The sequence below is a fragment of the Danio rerio genome, chromosome 4 (assembly GCF_052040795.2).
Source record: "Danio rerio strain M-AB ecotype USA chromosome 4, GRCz13ab, whole genome shotgun sequence".
Lineage (NCBI taxonomy): Eukaryota > Metazoa > Chordata > Actinopteri > Cypriniformes > Danionidae > Danio > Danio rerio.
In genome coordinates, this window is record NC_141024.2 from 16,390,865 (window position 1) to 16,412,676 (window position 21,812).

Consider the following 21,812-nt stretch of genomic DNA (forward strand, 5'->3'; position numbering starts at 1 on the left):
CTAAAAAGCTTTATTAATTTTTTTCTGACAGCAATGAATGTTTGCGCCTGACTATAGGGTTTGATCTTTGCTTTCATTCTTTAATACTGGGCTTATTTTTCTATGAAAGTTTGAACTTTGAGAGTGTTTAAACAAGAGAGAAATATGTGAAAAAGTGTGTAAAGTGTGTAATGAGGTATTTTACAGCCTTAAAATATTTAAAATAATTGTAAAAAATAAAGCTGTCTACTTTGCGGACTTTGCCTATCGCGGGTTATTTTTAGAACATAACCTCCGCGATAAACGAGGGATCACTGTATATAAACACTGTAAAAAATTCGATATTTTTTTTAATGTTTTTTTCCGCATGTAAAAATACCCATAAAATGACGGCCGTTAAATTACAGAAAATTACCATAAAATAACTGATGTTAAATGACAGAAATATTCTTAAATTTTAATTTCTGGTAAATTTCTGTCATTTAATGTCTGTCATTTTAGGGTAAATTTCTGTAAGTAAACAATATATATATACATATATATATATATATATATATATATATATATATGTATATATATATATATATATATATATATATATATATATATATATATATATATATATACTGTATTCAATAAGGATCAAGTAAAAGTATGTGTAAAAAAAAATTATATTTGTTCAACTTAAGAGATTTTTTTATTTTAGTTTAAATACATTAAAAAATAAATAACGTGTACCCCAAGCTTTTGATACTGTATATTAAATTCATCGCAAAACGTGTCTGCTAGATTCATAAATTATAGAATATGTTAGCATAAATACATATAATTAAGTCAACATAATATATACAGCACAGCATGCACCATGAACCATCAATACAAAGTGTGAACCTTTCCATGCCCCATTCCTGGATGATTTGAAGAGACTGTCCTGTAATTAATGTATCTCATGACACAATCTGACACACACACACTGACTAGTAAATATATTGAGACAGCTATTCGGGTATCTCATGACACTAGTTGCATTTCATTTCCGCTTTCATTTGTCATCAGTGTGTAATAAGCTGGTGTGCATATATCTGTACACACACACACACACACACACACCTGGCTGTCCATCAGCGTCAGTCCCTCGAACCGGCAGATGTTGCAATGATCTCATAATTCAGAGGCAGTTTCAGACAAGACGGCTGTGGAGCCCTCAGGCTAAACCTGCTTACAGAGACAATCTTCACACTTTTGCTAGCTTTACGACTCTCATCTAGATATTACGGCTATAATGCTGCACTATGAGCACAGCTGTTTTCAAACACTGTGTTTAACAGCCTTTAAGAAAATGTGAAGATGCTGACCGACCTAAGCATACAATAAGATTAATACTACTGTATATGAATGAAGATATGACTGGATTCAATGTATTGCACTTTCACATTATGTTCAGCGGGAAAAATAATGTAGCTTTACATTTATTTATTTATTAAGTAGACACTTTTGACACGCTTTAAAATGAGGTTTCATTAGATCAGTGTTTCCCATCCCTGTTCCTGAAGGCACACCAACGATAAACATTTACAACCCCTCCCTAATCCAACACACCTGAATCAACTCATCAGAACATAAGAAGAGACTCCAAAACCTGAAGTTAATGGGTCAGATAAGGGAGACTAATATGAATACATTATTAAATCAAAAGTTATGCTTGTTAGTATTAGTTTATGCACTGTGAGTCAACAAAACACTTTATTTTCAAAGATGAATACATACTGTACTAAATGTATTGCTGATTGCTTGTTCGTGTTTGTAAAATCATTAACCAACACTTTTATCCAAAGTGAATTGAAATGAGGGATTCATTTATTCATTTTCATTCAGCTTAGTCCCTTTATTCATCAGGGGTTGCCACAGCAGAATGAACTGCCATCTTATCCAGCATATGTTTTACACATGGAATGCCCTTCAAGCTGCAACCCAGTACTGGGAAACACCCATACACTCTCAGACACACTCATTCACTTGTACCACATGTCTTTGGACTGTCGGGGGGAAACCGGAGCACCCGGAGGAAACCCACACAAACACGGGGAGAACATGCAAACTTCACACAGAAATGCCAACTGGCCCAGCCGGGACTCGAACCAGAAACCTTCTTGCTGTGAGGTGACAGTGCTAACCACTGAGCCACCGTGTTTCCCAAAATGAGGGATAGATTAAAAAATAAATTTCATCCATTCATTTTTACACTGCAAAAACAATTTAGGGTTCCACACAGTTAATTCATGTTTTCCCAACACAAATCAGAAATCAACAAATTACAAGTGAACAAATTAAAGTGGATTGAACTTAAAACAATTATGTTGTCCCAAAAAAAAAAATCTCAAGAATTTTGTCGTGTCAGCTGATTTTACATGAATAGTTCGAAGCAAGAATATTTTTTGGAAAACATATGTTGATCCAACACAATCTCACAGCAATTTGTAACTTTTTGATTTATTGGCTAATTTGTATGAATTCGTACGATCTAATTCGTACAATTTAGTATGATTTGCTCATCACCCAATGACGGTCGGGTTTAGTGGTGGGGTTAGGTGCCACGCCTCCTTTTTAAAATCATACAATTTCATACGACTGAACTCGTAAGAGTTCATACGAATTAGCCACTAAACTGGCAAAACCTAAAATACTTAGGTTTCCTCATGAGATCAGGCTGGTTAATCTTGGGATATTATATAACTGCTAATGCTAATTTTTGCTTTATTTGTTTTATGTTTAGTAAGAAAGATCGAAAAATCATTTATTTTTGTTATACTTTTGCAAGTTATGCATTACAATATTGAGTTACTCCCCAAAAAAGTAACTAGTTGCATTACTTAGTTAATTTTATGATGAGTAATGCGTTATGTTTTGCATTACATTTTAGATTAGAATGTCCCTGAAGGGCAATTAGGTTTACAGCAATAGCCGCAGTTAACAGCAACAAGTCACACTCAACATAAAAATAACAATAAACAATAAAATTAATCATTAAAAAAAACGTAAAGCTTGTTAAGTAACCCAACTGTAGTTGGAACAAATAAATACAGGTCTGTTGGACCTTACCCGTCTAGAATAAGTATACCTTCTGCCTGATGGCAAGAGACAAAACTTTAAATAGTGGGTGGTTCTCATTTGCTAAAATGGACATAGCCTTCTTTATGACTCTCACCTCATACACTTGTCCAATACTATTAAGGTTTGTGCCCAAAATCTTTTGAGATTGATGAACAATTTTTCAAAGTCTGTTTTCACTTGTCTCTCTCAAATTACCATACCAGCATATTACTGCAAAAGTAGACTCAATAAAAGAAGAATAAAATGTCCTAAAAAGAGGCCTATCAACATGAAGTCCCTTAAACTTCCTTAGAGCAGTCTTTGATTTACCTTTTTACAGATAAAATTAGTGTTGGCCATGTTCATAACGAATGGTGCCTAGGTATTTATATTGTTTATTGTAGTAGTAGTAGCATTAGATATAGAGTTACAGCAATAATCAATAAGGATCTTTTTATAACCAGGTTGAGGCTTGATCACTTTCAGAACTTGTTTTTTCTTCTTTTTATTAAATAGAGGAGTTTTACAGTTAACAATGCACTGTATAACCTACACCTACATTTACCTAAAAAAAAACACATCAAAAAATATTTTAGGATAATGTTATCTGAGAACTTCCTGACCCAAGAGCCATATGCCATATATTCAGATAATTGAAAGTTTAAAGCAATGTGTTTGCTACTTTTGTACTATTTGTCTTAAATAAAAATCACTGTCCATTGAGACTATTCCTTTTTCCTTTTGTTCGATTCGTTCAAAACAATGAACACATTCTCTCATTGACTGCGTAATTCATTGTAAATTGCTTTTTGTATTTTAATTCAGCAATTTTTTTAAAAGCTAATTATTTAAACTAAAAAGTAACCCACATTACATTTTCAAAAAAGTTACTCAAATATTATTACTTATTTTTTTATGTAATGCATTACATTACTCGTTACTTAGAAAATTAAATCATTATGTTGCTTATACTTGTAATGCGTTACACCAACACTGCATATTTAAAATATATACTAAATGCAATAAACAATGAATGCATATACAATAAATGCCAAGATATCATTTAACTCATATAGTGCCACACTTTCATAACCCTCTCATAATCATAATCATGACAAGCTGACATAATTTCCTCTTTTTCTTTCATCTCCGGGCATTTCTCCATAACCCCAGTATCATATCTCAGAGAAAAGACAAACCACTCCACATTATATTCTACAAAGCTGTGCTGGAAGACAAAGAACCAGCATAAATCATGTTTTCCACACAGAAAAAAAAAGTGAGAGAAAGTGAATCTACTTTATTTGACCCTCATCGCGGCAAAGCTGTCAGTGCAGGCCTGCAGGATCACATCTGTGACTGCTCTCTATTTACCACATTACTAAAAATGCTGCTTGTATAGATAAAGCCGAAGCCTGTAATTGTTTTGGCATAAAATTGTAAAGTGGAGGATTACAAAAAATGTATGTCTGTATGATTGTAGAAGCAACAAATTCTCCATACATCAAATTCTCCAAAACTGTTAGCCAAGCTTATACGGTTAAATTTCATATTAGGAATCGCCAATAAAATGGACCAACAACTGTCTTATTAGTATCGTTTCTAAACGTTTGTATCACACAAAATCTGTAGATACTCACATCTGGTCCAATCCGTTAGACTTTTATGGAAGCATGATTGTATTGCAATGTGTTTAGAAGTTTTGTAATTAGTCCACTCCAGCCCCTGGTTATCATATAATAGAATAAAACATATTATTTGTGTCGTGTCAGTGTGTACTTCAAATGTCAATGTTACAAAAAAAAAAAAAAAAAAACTATTTATTATTAAAATGACCAATAAATGATTTTTCACTTAATTCTGCTTCGTTGTGGCTTTGACTGCTTGCAGGTAAGTTACAGGTGGCTAATCTTTGAAATATGACTTTGATTAAAAGTAATAGTAATTGTTGTAATTTGTTGTAAAAATTAGATATATTTTATTTTGCAAAGGCCTTTTTTATTTTATTAAACTTTTTTAGAATTTAATTTATTTTTATTTTATTTTATTTTGCAAGGACCATTTTGTTGTATTTTTGTTTTTATTCATTCATTCATTTTCTTGTCGGCTTAGTCCCTTTATTAATCCGGGGTCGCCACAGCAGAATGAACCGCCAACTTATCCAGCAAGTTTTTACGCAGCGGATGCCCTTCCGGCCGCAACCCATCTCTGGGAAAATATTTTTGTTTTGTTTTATTTAATTAAATTTTTATTAATTTAATTTAGTTTTATTTTATTTAGCAAATAGCATTTTATTTAATTTCTGTTTTTGTTTTATTTCATTTTATTTTTCAAAGATCTCTTGGTTTTGTTTTATTTTATTTTTCAAAGACCATTTTATTTTATTTTATTTTATTTTATTTTTTTATTAAATTAAATTAAATGTAGTTGTTTTATTTTGCAAAAACCATTTTATTTTATTTTGTTTTATTTTAATTTACAAAAACCATTTTTTATGTTGTTTTATTTTTTAATTAAATTAAATTAAATTTTGTTTTATTTTTTATTTTGCTAAGACCATTTGATTTTATATTGTTTTGTTTTATTTTTCAAAGATCGTTTTATTTTATATTTATTTTGTTTTATTTTATTAAATTTTTACATTTATTTAAATGTTTTATTTAATTTTGTTTAACTTTATCTTGTTTTATTTTATTTTGCAAGGACCTTTTTATTTTATTTTGTTTTATTTTATTTTGCAAAGACCATTTCATTTTATTTGGTTTTATTTTATTTCATTTTTTACAGTTTATTTTATTTTGTTAATTTAATTTTGTTTTATTTTATTTAGTTTTGTTTTATTGTATTTTTTTTTTACAAAGACCTTACTAATTGATTTATAGTCTTCTAACCCTATTGATATTTGTTTCACATTTGTTTATCAACATTTTGTCTAATTTGTCTAATAGCAGCTGAGTAGTTTCTTATATTGGCTTATTTCAATTGGTCTGGAAGCTCCTCCTCTAATTTGTCAACAGGCTGCAGGTTTAAAGGGTATCAGCTGCTGTTTCTCATCACTAACAGCAGCCTTTGAACTGAACACAGTATTAAAGGCTCCATCTGTCCAGAATAAGGTGTGTGGAAACTTCTGGTCCTACTAAAACATTCAGACACAGAAATTTTTATTAGGTGCCACTGACTGATCCATTTTATTTTTCAACTGTTCACCAGAAAAGTTAAAAATGCATCCTCAGATCCTCTTTGCAGATATATATAATTTAAGGGAAGACACAATCAATTAAGTATAGCAAACTAGTTTGGGGATTACAAGTTTTCAAAAATGTTTGTTAAATATGCAAATGAGGCATTTGAGGCGTTAATTATTTTATTTGTTTATTGTTTCATTTTCTGCAGTAAATTGTTTAATCTTTTGTTGATTTTACTCTTTTCAGTATTATTTGATCATATTGATTTAAGAGTTAAGTGTTTTTTTAAATGCATAAACGCTAATCATTTTTTAATAATATATAATAATTTTTATTAAATATTATTTATAATAAAGTTGTTTTATTTATTTATTTATTGCAGTAGATTTGTGTAATTTTTTTCTTAAATAGTGTTATCTTATTGATTTAAGTGCTCAGTGTTTTTCTAATAATATATAAAACGCTAACCCAAACCACTTCAAATCACAAATCACTTTAAAATTCTAGTTAAATTTCACAACGAAATGTAACTATTGTCAAAAAGTAGCTAAATTTAAAGTATGTTCTTTTATATGTGGGTGTTTTAATGTGAATAAAACATATTAATTTGTATGTAAATGTACCATTTTTATAAGGACCCCCAAACCCAAGCTATAATTGTGGAATAAGCTAATTGTACAAAAATGAAGGGACAAGATCCAACAAATTCATACAAATTATGTTTTGTTATTATTATAATTGTTTTATAATTTAGATAATACTGTGAACAGGAAGAAAAATAAATAAAGAACAAAATTATATATGAACATATTTATAGCTCAGTGTAGGGGGCAAAGAACAGCCTTTAAAATGCATGCATTGTCAAGTATTAAAAATATGAATTGAAATCTACAGACACATTGATAAAGTGCAAAAAAAGTAACTCAAAAGTAAATTTCTTTACATTAGATTGCTTTATGAAAAGCAACCAAGCCCAACATATCAATACTGACAGGGTGTGTGCGTGCGTGTGTGTGTGTAAGAATTTGGTTCTCTCTAGGTGAAGGTCAAACAGGCTTTTTCTGCCATATTGTTGTGTAGAGTTCCTGCAGCTCTGCATTTCACCCTTATGCTGATAGGAAGATCTCTAATATGTTTCATTAGTGGAGACTGTCAGTCAAGCACACACTGTTCAGTTTATTGTTCTTTCTCTGCCTTGTGCATTGTCAGATGGTCTCTGTATGTTTAGGGATGTGTTAAAATGCTTGTCTGAAGCTTGAGTTAATCAGTGTCGTGTCTGTGCATAAAATGAGGCTTATTTGTGCAAAGTGTCTCTTCATTAGACTTATATTTAATAAAGCATGCGGAGTCACTAGTTACCTCAGAAAAAAAATATTACTGATGTTATTTTTATGTTTGGTAACAAGCAAATGTCTGTTAACTCATTTTAATTACTAAAATATAAGCTAATCAAATCAGTAAGAAATCAACTGCACTTGAGTGACATTTCTTTATGTGTTGCATTTATTTATTGTCGATTATTGTGTAAAATTTAACAATATTAGAATGCTTTATTTTATTTTAGTGATTTATGTATTCAATAGATATCAAATATTGTCTAAAAGTTTATTTATTTATTCATTTTTAGTTTTTCCAGTATATTTGTGTGTAATGTTTATTCAATAATGTTCCTCTTGGAATTCCTTCTGTTTTATTTTATCTGCTTGATTTAAGTATTTAGAGTTTTTTCCCCCCAATAATGCATAAAAGTGCATTTTATTTATTTTGTTTTGTTTTGTGTAAGTTAGTGTGTAATGTTTATCAAACTTTTTTGATAAATATAATGTTTATCTTCCCCGTAGCATGCTTATCTTTGTTCATTTTATTTTATTGTTTTTTTGTGTTCAGGGTTAATCAAATATTGTCTAAAATTTTATTGATTTGTTTATTTAATTTTTGTTTTGCAGTCAATTAATATGTAATGTTTATTCAGTAATGTTACTTTCGGAATGTAAAATTTTTTTTTCTTTATTTTATCTTATTTAATTATTTAGTGTTTTTTCCAATAATGTTTAAAAAGTTATATTTATTTATTTATTTATTTATTTATTTATTTATTTTATTTTATTTTATTTTATTTTATTTTAGTTTTTGTATTTTATTTTATTTTATTTTATTTATTTTATTTTATTTTATTTTATTTTATTTCACAACAAGGGACTATGTACATTAACCAACATTTCTTAAGAACGTGACTGTACGCAAATTAGCCTATAGACTAGTTTCCATTGGTGGTCCTTTTGCCAGATGTTAAAGGCCTATATACCAATAAAAATACAAATTCAAACTATAAAACTAAGAGATGAATAAATAAATAATTCATTCATTCATATAAATGTTATTTTTTCAGTAGATTAGTGTGTAATATTTATTAAATAATACTCATTGAATGTTACGTTTTTGTTTATCTTATGTCATCGATTTAATTATTCAGTGTTTATCGTTTATAAATTATTTTATTTTTTATTTATTGTATTTGATATGTATTTAATATAACTTAAATTGCCAAGAGTGTGTGGAGAAACCCACGTTTTTATTTAAATTTGAATCAAAGTTTGTAATAGTTTTTTTTTATCAAATCAAACAATTATTAGAATCTAGTATTAAAACTTAGTACCTCATGAAGATAATCCAAAATACAATGGCTCATACGTTTGAGCAAATGCATTCTTTTAAACGTCAGGCCGTAATTTGTATCATATTTAAAGAAGGTGCATTTTGCTCTGCAGGACGAATAAGAATCCAGTCAACTCCAGATGAACGTTCATCTGTCTTTCTCATTCACCCCATTAGTCGTCATGCGGAGCCGAGCGGCTGCCGGACACAGTTTTTTTCCTTTAATTCTGGGCACAGGTTTTCCTGCAGCTCTTAAATATGGTGCCCGTTTGAAGCACAGTGTTTAATGTGTGATGGAGAGCAGTTGTGTGGATGTTATCAAGCTTGTTGAACAGGTTTATTTATCACCCTTTGATGCTGCAGCAGGACCTCTGCTTCTCAGATTTCTGCTAAACACAAGCAAATGTGGAGTCAGGTCTCTGAAATACCCAGCATGCTGAACCAGATCCAGTGCTTTCTGGACTGGATTTAATTTCATGTTCAGCTCATTGCGGTGAGGAATGTTTTAATGCTTTAATCAATTAGAATTACTAAAATGTCAGTATATACAAACCAATGTCTGGTCCCAAAACAACCTACTGTATAGTACCATTTACTGATTGATAGATTCAGTTATCAAGATAGGCGGATCTAAATGTTTTTTTTTTGTTTGTTTGTTTTTTTGTTTATTATTATAGTAGCCTGTCTGGGTTGTCTATTTTGTTTTGTGTATATTGTATTTTTTCATGTTTATTGCATAATTTTATCTCTATCATTTTATTTTTTTTATTTTTTATTTTTATTTTAAGTCTCATTTTTATTTCATTTCTAATGTATGTAGTGTTTATTAACTGATTTTTATTGCTTGACCAGACAATACAAGAGCATCAGAACAAAGTCCAAGGGATCACAGACAGATCTTAAAAAAGGTCAATAATTGTCATAAGAAAAAATATAAATCACATACAAACGCAAATAATACCATTTGACAGAAAGAGAAAAATAAAAATAATAGAATTAAAGTATTAATAATAATAAAATAATATTACTAAATTACTAAAACAAACAAACAAATAATGAAATGACAACGACACTTAAACAATTAACCATAAGGAAAGCAACTCGAATCGAGGATCTTCTTTAGATACGTCTGCACGATATTTCAGGAATCTAAGGTCTCTTTATTCTTATTAAGAATAAGTGATTTTAGGAGGGAGTTCAATTTTATTCTAAAATGAGCAAAGAATGGGTAATTATTGAGAATTTCTGTTTTGTGAATGAAAAATTTGCCATATAAGATAAAAAATGTATGATGTGTTCCAGGGATTTAGCTTTTGGGTTATTATATTAAAAAATAGTTAACTAATGTCACCCTTAAGGCTGATTTATACTTCTGCGACACATAGCAATAGCTCTGTGATTGGTCTGCTTGGTACAGGTGAGTAGCGTGGGCGGTGCTGAGAGCCTGATGGAGCGATTGTTTACAAGTGTCCCGTAAAGGAGCTCCAGATGGAAACTTTGGTTTTGTGTTTACCTTATGATTAAAGTTGTTTAATCACATCCGCCGGTTGCCGCCTCTAAATGAGCGAGTTTTAGCTACTTTTAGTGGTCAGAAAAAACAAAATGCTCATGAAGAAACTGGACACAGAGGATCATAAAAACCTACTGCCAGCTAGTATTTCAGAAGTGTTATTGCAGAGCAACACAAGCAGCGGGCACGGGTCACGCCGATCACTCAACGCAGAAGTATAAACCAGCTTTTAGCATGTGTGTCACTATAAAAAATATCCCTAAATTAGCTGTTTTCCGTATTTTGTGATTTGTTTTTATTTTACTTTTATATTGCACAAAAAGACCTTGATTGTACTTCCAACAACTTTTAACCTTGAGAAGATGGAAAAAGTGACTTTTATGAACATTTTTACTAGTTTAAAGTGATTTATTGTCTGCATTGGTGTTGTATCTTACGCTACAAAAACTTTGTAATAAACTTTTAGCAGATTTTTGTTATTTTACAGACTTCTCACACTATATATTGTTATTTCAAACTACTAAAATATCAATAAAAGTCACTTTGTTTAACTGTAGAGTTGAATTTTCAACATCAAAAGTCGACAGAGCAAACATCAACATCCTATAATGCAATTCACAACCCCAAAGAACACTTGTTAATCACAAAATACGGAAACTGTTAGCTATTTTTTACAATGCATATTTATTTATTTTTATTTTTATTAATATTTTTTACTATATGTATCTAATAATACAATATGTAGTACTACTAATAATACTATAAAACTATATGTGATATTAAATTCCAAGATGGCGCTGAGCATGGCCGCCTTGTTGCCAGCTCCCAGCAAACTTTGTTGTGTTTTGTGTGCTTTACTTGTCATTTTGTTGTATTTCGTGCTTCTTTTGTCTATCTGTGCCTACATGTGTAGTGGGTGTTTTTCATAAGGGATTTGTCTTTTACATATTAATTGTCTTCTAAGCATTACTGTCGACAATGTAATTGTATATTGTTTTGTTTTTTGGAGTATGTTGTTGTATTTTGCACTGTCTGGAGCCAGCACCTAAGCTTTTCTCTCATCATAGTACACGTACATGCTGCTGCTGATGTGACGACAAAATTGATTTGATTTTATATGGATCTACTATTTCATTTTCTTTTTTATTTGTTTTATCTTTCTTATCTTACCTTATCTTATCCAATCCCTCAGGGTCAGACCCCGGTCAGAAGCCCAGTTGATACTCCACAGGCCTCAGCGTGTCCATCCATCCAGCAGAACAGTTGAACACTTACAGACAAACAGATAAGTGACAAATGACATTCCTCTCTATTCACACTGTTTACATTCCTTCTGAGTGAATGTGGAGGATGACGGCACAGCTTCACACTTGATTTGGAGGTTGTCATTGTGTGATTATGGTCTCTGTGTTAATAATAGGTTATAACTGATGTTTTATGGGCTTTTGGTGAAGGATGAAGGAGTTGTGTACAGTACTTCAGGACAACATGCAAAACTGTCAAAAAAAAAAAAAGCAGTGGTTTTAAGACCTGCATTTAGTTGAAAACCAGCATTGCTAAATCTTTTTATTTTAAAGTATAAACTACATCTTGTGTTAATACACTGAAATGATGTATGGTATAATAATATATCAGATGTCTTTAAACTAAGAATGAAGTACATCCTAACTTATTAGGGTTGTCAGATCTCTCTAACCCCCCCCCCCCCCCCCCCCCCAAAAGCAAAGCCATAATCAACTAAATAAATAGCAAATCAACTAAGTAAATTAACCAAATTATCACAGCATGCACTTGCCTGCATTATAAACTGATTACTTAAGCCAAAAGATGGCTAATGAGAGTTGTTTAATAAGAGGACATGGCAACTCTCTGTTGGTTCCATGCTGACCTCCAAACAAACACAACATGCACTGTAAACATCTCTGGATTCCACACAACCGATTTATGTTGGGGCAACATGAAGGAATTAAGTTAACTGGTTAGTATTTATAAATTTAAATGGATTGAATATAAAAAAATTAAGTTGTCCCAAAAAAATCTTGGAAAATGTGTTGTTTCAGCAGTTTCATAAGTAGTTTTTTCAAGTGTTTTTTTTTTTGAGAGTGTTAACATGCTTTTGTATTTTGACCTTTGAATTCACGTTCAGCAACTAAAATACAGTTAGTGATAACTGAATACAAACATTCAATGCAGTTTTTGCAAAACTATCGAGTAATTATGATGCATATCATTGCCAGATCTTGCTCAAATTAAATCATTGTTATAAACTCATATTGCTGAAGCCAAGAGTTAAATAATAATAGTTATATTTCAGTAAGCAGTTCTTAATATAACGAAGAGAATTTTTGTTGAATGTATAAAAATTTTTAGGTGTTAAAGGTTCTTTCTAAACCATGAATGTGAAGAAAGCGCCTTTATTTTTAAGAGTGAAAAGTGATATTGATTGCATTTGGATGCTAAAACATCCAAAACATTGTATACTCTTGAATGACATTGGAAAACTTTCAAATATCTATTTTTACCATATGTCAATAACAATTTTATAATCTAAAGAAACTTTTTTTTACTATAAAGTTTTTTAGATTGAAAATACTCCATGGATATTAAAAGTAATTCATGGAGCAAACAATATCAACAAATGTTTTTCTAAACATGGGACCCATTTACCATTTTCTTTTGAGCATGTGAGTATCTCTACAGACTGTCAATTTAAACCTTAGGACCTTTAAATTGCAAAGCAAATGTAATTAAGTACAATGTATAAATACCTGAGGATTAATGTTTATAATATTGGGTTCTCAAGGTACACTCTGTACAAGTTTTTTGTTTGTTTATTTAATTTCTTTTTTTAGTTTTTTAAATTTATTACAAATATTTATTTATTTTATTTTTATTTTTATTTATTTATTTTTTTTATCCTTTTTACTTTTTGGATAATTGTAATGTCATTTTGTTTAGAGGGTAGGGGTGGGAATAATATTTGTTTAAATTTCTCTGTAAAAATTACTTTATTATATCTGTAAAAGTTTTAATAAACAAATAAAAAAATCTTTATTTGTGTGTATAAATTAGAAGTTTGTAAATAAAATAAATTTCTGCAGTATATGTTTTTTGAAACGTATATTAGTTTTTCCACCTAATAGTTGCTATTACCTGTAAGAAACTATTATCAAACAATTAATGTTAACTATTTTTTAGTTTTCTCTTGTTTTCTTGACATCACAACGTTGCTCAGCAGCCTCTAGTTGTAAAACTTTCTGTTCTCATGAACACTGTCCAGATCCGGTCACTCAGGGGCCATCAAGAGTTTCTCAGGGTCTAGTTTTCTGTCTGAGCACCTCATGCGCTTCTTTCCCAGTGCCTGCTCACACCATTAGTGGATCCTTCTGCTTCTCCTTGTCCATTGTTTTCCTCTTTACTCCTCCTGTTCCTTCTGAGATTCATCCTTTGATGCTTGTGAGAAGCTGAACAGGAGCTGGAGGTGCAGTCATTGGCAGGTGGAGGGTTGTGTTGGTGGTGTTGATCTCTAAACCATGGAGACTCAGACTCCCTCTAGCATACTAACTCTTAAATACCACTATGAGTGTTTTGGTGGAGAAATGGAGCTACTCCGGAAATAAAGATGTGTTTCAAGCCAGTAACAATTCCAGGATTTTTCACAGATTATGCCAATGAATGAAGGTAATGTCATAGATTGACTGATTGATTGGTTAATTGAATGAATAAATGAATGAATGAATGAATGAATGAATGAATGAATTGAATTGAATTTAAAAAAATTAACTGAAATAAAATGGTCACATTAGTCAGTTACAGTATCTATCCTTGCATGAAGCAAATCTTTTTAAAGTAGGAAGGGGAAAATCCCAGATGTGAGTTTTAGGTGTGTTTCAATTAATTGTTAGAGTGGCTGACCGTAGTATTGGTAACCTAGAAACCAACAGTAAATGAGGAGAGCATAATGGAGACAACTGATTGGTCACATGGGTGTATTGTTCACCATGTCAGAGTTCATTTGGTAAATGGTTTTCATCTCCCATTTTTTGCATCTGAGGGTAAAACTTTTTTTTTTTTCTTTTGCTAACTAAGGTATTGTTATGATAAATTTGGAATTCAAAACGAATCACTCGTTTGTTGTGCGATAATTCAAAATGGGCTTTTACACTGGGTGAATGAAACCCAGCTATTGATGACTGGAGTAATCAGGGGAATAATCTTTGTTTGTTTGTTTTTTAAACATTATCACCTAGAATGCAGTTCTTTTTAATGTAAATTATATTTCACGATTTAACAAATTTATATTGCGCTTTTGATCAAATAAGTGTAGTCTTGCTGGAATATATTTTATTGTGGATTTTAATGTCAAATACAAAGCAATAATTGCTATAAAATATTAAATCTAAGAATTCTTATACAGTTTAATTGGATCAAACTTCAGAAAATGAATAAATATTTAGATGTTCAATCAACTATTACAAAAAAATACAAATTCGTATCATTTCAATTAAGCAATTAAAGTATTTATTTTGAGAAAATCTATTAAAAAAAACAATTAGTTAATTTACATAACTCATTGCCTTAAAAGTAACAAGCTGAATTTAGTTTCCAAAATGAGCAAACTCCTTTAGAATTGTTAAGTTGACTTCATTTTTATAATCATGAATATAATTCACTTGTATTTTGTGCTTCTTTTATTTTTGTTTATGTAAAGCATTTTGAATTACCGCTAGGCAGTGGCGCAGTAGGTAGTGCTGTCACCTCACAGCAAGAAGGTGGCTGGGTCGCTGGTTCGAACATTGGCTCAGTTGGCATTTCTGTGTGGAGTTTGCATGTTATCCCCGCCTTCGCGTGGGTTTCCTCCAGGTGCTCCGGTTTCCCCCAGAGTCCAAAGACATGTGGTACAGGTGAATTGGGTAGGCTAAATTGTCCGTAGTGTATGAGTGTGTGTGAATTGGTGTTTGGATGTTTTCCAGAGATGGGTTACAGCTGGAATAGCATTCGCTGCGTAAAAACTTGCTGGATAAGTTCATTCCGCTGTGGCGACCCCGGATTAATAAAGGGACTAAGCCGACAAGAAAATTAATGAATGAATGAATTTTGAATTACCATTGTGTATGAAATGTGCTATATGAATAAACTTGCCTTCATTTAGCTAATTTTATGGCACCAAGATTTACTCACTTTTTTTTTTTAGTAAGGTCAACTAATGACGTTTTACAGTATAAAACGGTCAAATACTTGTTTAAAAATATATTACAGCTAAAGGGCACCTTTTTTTTCCCCATTTTACAAGATATAAGATAAGTCTTTGGTGTCTCCAGAATGTGTCTGTAAAGTTTCAACTCAAAACACCCATCAGATAATTTATTTTAGCCTCCATAATTTGCCCATTTTGCTGTATGAGTATACTGTAGCTGTTTTTGTAGCCTGTGGCTTTAAATGAAAATGAGCTGCTTATCCCCAGCGAACGTCCCAGCATGCGTGTCTGCTTATGCGTTATGTCAGATAAACAGCACAGTAACAGATAGAGACTCGGATAGAGCTAAAATACAGCTCATTAGTTAAAAATACCAAGTAAGTTTATTTCATGTATTTGTGGTGGAGTTTATTCAAGCCTTTCTGAAATGATGAGTCCCACACAAATGCAGTTTGCAGCACACACACAGACATATTAACATTTATCGACACCATGCGACCGTGGTGATTATCGCGGTTAAGTATAAACTGTTTTAAAAACGTTTTAAACTTATAAAACTTTTAGCAAATACTTAAATGCCAGTTTATTTGACAAAAAATGTTCTGTGGACGTGTGTAGACATGTTATTATGGAAACATGCTGTCAATCAATTTGGTGGGCAGGGAAAACTGAGCTCCTACATCACGCTGCGGTGAGCCTTAAAATCACGAGGATTTGGGTCCAATTTTAACGTCAGGAAATTAAAAAAAAGAGACTTGTTGGGTTTATATTAGTCCAAAATGACTGTGGACACACTATACCTACACACAGTTCTGTCCAACACAGCTTACAAAAGTGGATTCCATCATAGGTGCCCTGTAAATACAAAATCTAGTCTTGAACTCTTGAACAATGCTCAAAACACCACCCGAAACTACAGAATAGTTCCTCTCGCACTGGTCATTATTGAGTTAGTGTTATTCCCGAGGCTCATGCTCTTATCTCTACATATGATTAAACAAGTAGGACACTGTATGTCAGTGGTGTCATTAGTTCAGCATCTAGCGCTATATGTTTGCTTATGGAGAAAAGTCTATGTTGCTGTGGGGAATCCAGGCTTGTCTCTGCTTGTGCTTTTCTCCTCATTGCCTGAGTGAAAGTGAGAGAAAACTGCATTCCTGCTACAATGAAGCCGAGCATGGTTTTGATATTCAGCTAAGCATAAATCAAGCCCGAGCTCAAAGACTGGACTCATTAGACATCCCACTGTCTGAGAGCCTCTAGCTTGAAGACTAAACCATGAGTCTGTGTGTTTGGATATGTGATTCAATTGTAAATATAGATGAAAAGAGTTGTTTTACAGATTTAGCGTTTCCTGTTTAGAGTCTATTTATATGTGTTTGGCTTCATTTGTGACATTCTCTTTGCTTTATGGGACAGTTAATGGAAATGATGGGTGTCTGGATGAAGTCCAAAAGGGGCACCCTGTCCTGTCTGGAGCATGTGCAAACACTGGAGACTCTTGGTTTCAGGTGTTCTTTTATGGCTGTAGTATTTTATGATCAATACGCTGTAAAACTAACGGTCTGAGCTGAGCAGAAGGCTTGATTACATGTTCATCAGTGAAAAGAGTGTAAGGGTCACAAAATTCTGGCCCAGGTGTGACCCTAAAAGTGTTATATTTGGATTAATTTTGACTTACGACATTTGAAGTTGACTTTTATTGTTAAGTAACTGTGTAAATAAGTCCAGGAATCCAAACTACACTGTCAATGATTTTTGCAAATTATACAGTATTAAACTGTAATATGAACTGCATTTTACTGTTGGACAGTTATGCGGTATGTCACCATATTTTAAAGTTGCATTGTGAAACTTATTGTATATATTTACAGTGAATATATACATACAGATACATATATACAGCAAGATAAATGGTGCTATAATACAGTGTTTTTGTTGTAATGGATTTACGGTAAGTTACTGGCGAACTGCTGCCAGTAATTTGCTGTAGATTCTATAGGAAACTGTTACCAGTCTATATTAGTTTACCATAAGAAAAAGAAAACAGTGCAAGAGTCACAAAATACTGGCCCACGTGTGACCCTGTATTTCAATTATTTTCACTTTCACTTTGTTGACTAACTGTGTTAATATGCACTAGTCTAGGAATCTTTAGCTTGTTCCATGGGGATCAAAATAAAAGTTCAAATAATTATGTAAATAATTAATAATATATAATAAACATGCACAAGGGATGCATATCCACATAAGTATCCTTACATACATCACTTTAATAGCTCTGTAGTAACTATATATCAGTATGTGTTAACAGAAAACAAATAATTTAATAGAACATTTACAGATATATTTCCATTTTTTAAATGTTTGTGTTAATTCTGCTTTTATTTAGATTAAATTCAATTAATGTTGAAAATAAAATTATTTATTCCATTGATAAAATCTTTTTTAAAATAGTATAAAATATGTAAAATAATTAATCATTTCAATTTATAATATTTCAGTGATATATTTAAATAAACTATTAAATAAACTAAAAACGCTATTTTTACAACCTTTTTATTTTCACTTGATTCTGTGTGAAAATATATTAAAATAAAATATTCTGTTTTATTTACAGTACACTGTAAAACCCAATAGTCAAGTTTATCAAATAAAATGAGTGTGTTTAACTCAAAATTGGCTGAAAGTTAATTCTACTCGTCTAAAAAGAGTTTTGAACTTATTGTTAAAGGTAATGTGTTGATTAAATACTTCATTGCTTCAAGTTCACAGTACATATGTAGATTCGTTTTTAACTCAAATGGTTTGCAGCAGTCAGTTTCCTCAAATGTTTTGAGTTGCCTTAACGTATTGGGTTTTACAGTACTCAATTGATTTGAGTTCTCATCATTTGAGTTGTGCTCAAATTGCTTTGTTTAATCAAATGGATTAAGTTCACAGCACTCATTAGGATCAGTATTTCAATTTAAATGATTTGTTGCAATCATTTTTCTCAAATGGTTGGAGTTACCTTCACTTTTTGGGTTTTACAGTGTACCATATTTATCCATTTTGGTTTAGTTTCATTCATATAGCCTCTGAGCATTACGTCAAGGTCAGACTGTGATGTTACATGTGTGTTAATGAGGCGAATATCAGTCTATGTCTGCAAGGACTGAATGACACAGCAGAAATAAAGTCTCAGACATCATTAGCCCACAAAGCAGAGCAGGACACTGTGTGTGATAGGAGGAGAGACTTTACAAACATCCGTTCACGCACCAGTGCCTACTAGTTAAAGTGCCTGACTGTAGAACATTTGTATCTGTCCACTGAAAACAACATTTAGGGAGAATATCGCTGGACTAGTGCACTAATCTGTGAGGTTTTTTTACTGCTTTAAACTCTTGTAATGCATTTGGGTCTTCAGGATTTTGACCCGAAAATATGCAAACAATGATTTCCAGTAAATAATACTCATTTAACTAAAAAAATAATTGTTTAATACTATTATACAGTCATTATAAGGAACAGTCTGTAGAGCACTTGAAAGTTCTCAGTTTCTCTGCATTTACTGCATTTATTATGTAAGAGTTTGAGTAAAAATATTAATATTTGTTTTATTCTAGAAAGGACTGATATCATTACCTCCCAATTTTAAACACAAATGTTATCATTTACAGCTTTGTTTTATTTAATTTGTTCAGAAAATCAGTCAGAATACAGTTTTGTTTTTTCAAGTTTTTTTATTTGTGATTGATTGATCAAGATTATCCCACCGATTATTTGTTTCTTAACTATTCAAAAGTGAACAAATGCATGAACACGACAAATAATAATCATACCTGTCAACATTGGGATGTGAAAATAAGGGATATGCCACAAATTACTAGATATGTCAATGTCAATTTTATTTACACAGCACTTTTAAACACAAGCAAAGATTGACCAATGTGCTGAACAATACAAATCACTAAGAGAAAGGTAAAAAATTACAGCTAAAACAAACTATTCTCACAGATAATTTTTATAGCTACTCTAAAACAAACTTTTGTCACTGATAAAATGCCAAATCAAATGGTTTTTAACCAACATTTCAAAATAGACCAAATACAGAGAGGTAGAGCATTCCACAAGGTAGGACCAGCTACTGCGAAAGCACAGTCACCCCTGAATTTTAGCCTTGACTTTGGGATGCATAACAGTCTCTAGTTAGATGACCGAAGTTCAGTGAACAAATGTTTATCTGGGGCTGCTTCATTGTAAATAAACAGTTAAACGGTCAGTAATATTATTATTATTGTTATTATTGTTATTATTATTATTATTATTACTACGTACAAAGGATAGGTTAAATAGTATTTCAGTATTACATTAATGCAAAAAAAAAAAAATTAGCAAACAGTTTAGCCTATCAAAATTAATTGCTATTATAAAGAAATCTCTCATTATAAAGTTCTCATTCAAAGTCAAAATCTCATTAATCTTTTCTTCACTGTATAACTTAAACATTCTGATTAAGAGAAGTGAATGAATCGCTCATTTTGATGTTTCGTTCTTTCAATTTCTAAATGTTTGGTGACTAAATTATCATTTTAAAAAATATATCTGTTTAATAAATCTGTTTTGTTTAATTGCACCAAAATATATGATCTATATTCATTGGGAAATGGATAAATATATTGATTTTCAAAATGGGGAGTACTCAATTATGCTGAGCTCTGTATATGTCATACTTTATTTCATTGCGTGTTGAAGCATGGCACTGTGCCACATACCTGCCAACAGGGCCGACATACAACATACATACACAACTGCCATGGGAAACAAATTCTTGACTTCCAGCATAGCACCAAACCATCCAGTCATGCCAGAAACCCAAAACACACTAAATATAATATTCATATTCGCTCACCACATTACAACACTAAAGCTTTCCTCATTTCTCCTCTCCGCAGACACATAACTTCAAATGAGGAACTTGTGTTTATATTACATCAGTCAATACTCCCCCCCCCCCCCCCCCCCCCCCCCAAAAGCAAAACTCAGGCAGGCGCATTATTTAAACACAGACTTTGAACTCACTTTACATCAAAAACACAATTAAAGTAGGCACCGCGGGGCAGAATAATGAACCGCCGGGGCCATCGGAGCACACAGAATGAACTTATAATTAAGATTTCAGCATTACATTAAGTCTATACATCATCCAATTGGATTTTTATGTCTCCCAGGAGCGTATGAAGCAATAGCTCTTTATTATTCATTCGTTGAAAACATGAAACCGCTCTTCTGTGGTGACGTGATGCATTTTTTAGGTGTTTTAGTAGGCTACGTACGCTGGAAATCTTGTTGACAAGACAGGAAAAGGGGACAGATAGTGAAGAGGGGTTTCAACTGACATGCCTGTAAAAACAAGCAGCAAAGGAGCAATTACCCGTCGTATCAATGATGCTTTTACAACACCGTGTCAGAATCTCAGCCCAGCCCTGCGAATTCCTAATATATGAGATTTCTTTGCTGTTCATTGTTATTCATCATTGTTTTTTGCTTCAGCCTAAAGCTTAAATTTCATCAAAGCACATTTCTGCTGCAGTGCGAAGAACTTTGGGGATTTGTAGGCTTTAAAAAAAAACAGCAATTAGCCGCTAGTTTATAAAGACAAGCCTGGTTAATATTTCCCAGGCTGATTAGCTATTATCAGCTTTATTCAAGACCTACTCCTCAATGCCTTTAATTGCTCAGTGATGCAGTGCTATTATCATACAGCGAGTTTCAGAACTGGGGTGTGTTGTTTTTTTCTCTCTCTAAATGGTCCTTCAAACCTTGCTAAAGGAGCTCTTCAGAAATGACTCGGATCAGACTTAAATGTGTTTTGTTTGTGGCCATTTCTTACAGCAATTCTAACTAATGATTGTTATTGCATTCCTTCATTCCACCAAAGCCCGCTTTATGACTTATGTGGCATAATGCACGGTTTGTTGGCCATTATTGCAAAATGAATCCAGGCAAAATGATACACTATAAAAACCCAACAGTCTACTTTATGAAATGAGTGTAGTTAACTCAAAACTTACTGAAAGTTCATTCTACTCATTTGAAAAGAGTTTTGAACTCAGCGTTGAAGGTAATTGGTTCATTAAATACTTCATTACTTCAACTTAAATGGAGTAAGTTCACAATACTTATATCATTTTTTTAACTCAAATGGTTT